This window comes from Aotus nancymaae, unplaced genomic scaffold (assembly GCF_030222135.1).
Source record: "Aotus nancymaae isolate 86718 unplaced genomic scaffold, 86718_ANA_hifiasm-v0.15.2.pri h1tg000036l, whole genome shotgun sequence".
Lineage (NCBI taxonomy): Eukaryota > Metazoa > Chordata > Mammalia > Primates > Aotidae > Aotus > Aotus nancymaae.
In genome coordinates, this window is record NW_026988450.1 from 76,183,126 (window position 1) to 76,184,765 (window position 1,640).

Consider the following 1,640-nt stretch of genomic DNA (forward strand, 5'->3'; position numbering starts at 1 on the left):
AAATTTATCCAAAAAAAAAGAAAATCAGTATATCGAAGGAATACCTGCACCCCCATGTTTATTATGGCAGCACTATTCACAATAATCAAGAGATAGAATCAAACTAAATGTCCATCAGAGGATAAATGGATCAAGAAAATGTGGTACATACACAGAATGAAATACCACTGGCCCATAAAAAAGAATGAAACTCTGTCATTTGCAGCAACATCGGTGGAAGCGGAGGTCACTATGTTAAGCACCGAAAGGCAAATATTGCGTGTTCTCGTTCATATTTGGGAGCTAAAATAGTGGATCTCATGGAGATAGTAACTTGATAGTTACCAGAGACTGGGAAAAGTCTGGCAGGTTTAAAGGGGCTTGGTTAGTGGAATCAAACATACAGTTAGACAGAAGGAATGTGTTCTAGGAGCTGGGTGCAGTGGCTCATGCCTGTAATCCCAGCACTTTCAGAGGCCAAAGCAGGCAGATTGCTTGGGTCCAGGAGTTCGACAACAGCCCGGGCAACTTGGCAAAACCCCGTCTTTACAAAAAGTACAAAAATTAGCTGGGCATAATGGCACACTCCTGTAGTTCCAGCTACTCAGAAGGCTGAGGTGGGAGAATCATTTGAGCCTCTGGGAGGTCAAGGCTGCAGTGAGTCATGATAGTACCACTGCACTCCAGCCTGGGTGAGAGTTTCACCCTGACACACACACACAGATACACACACACTGCACTCCAGCCCGGGTGAGAGTTTGACCCTGACACACACACACACACACACACACACACACACGCATGAAGTTCTAGTGTTTTAGATTGCACAGTAGGGTGATTATAGTTAATGATAATATATTGTATATTTCAAAATAACTAGAAGAGAAGATTTAGAGTGTTCCCAATACAACAAAATGATACATATTTGAGATAATGGACATCTTAAATATTCTGATTTGGTTATCACACATTGTACGCATGTATCAAAATAACCAAATGTATCTCATAAATATTGGGACAAGTATTACGAAACAATACAAAATTTTGGTCAGGTCTGGTGGCTCATGCCTGTAATCTGTACTTGGGAGGCTGAGGCAGGAGGATCACTTGAGCCCATGAGTTTGAGGCTGCAGTGAGCTAGGATCATGCCACTGCACTCCAGTTTGGGCTACAGAGTGGGACTCTGTCTCAAAATAATGATAAAATAAATACACATTAAAAAAAAAACAGAACAGAATTGGGATTCACAGAATAATATTTGTTGTGTCTGTGATACAGTGTCCAGCTGAGCCAGGTTGAGCGATTGTATTGCTTGTCCATTCTTACCCATGTTCTCCCATTTTTGCCCTGCTTCCTTCTAGGTAAAATATGCTTCTGAGTTCATCGACTTTGGGCTTATCAATAATAATTACTTTGGCCAGTGGGTTGTGAGTGGGTGTGACAGATGCCAAGTCTGAGAAGAATCATTAAATGCATGTGCAGGAGTTAGAAATGTCTCTCCTGATTTTGCACTCTGCTGCAAGAACAACATGTCCCATATATGAGTTCATCCATCTGCTCAGATCCCCTAATGAGCAGACACACAGAACCGTGTTGAGCACAGCCACTGTTAAACTGCACATCTGTGAACAAGAAAGCACGTTGCCAACCACTGAAACTCT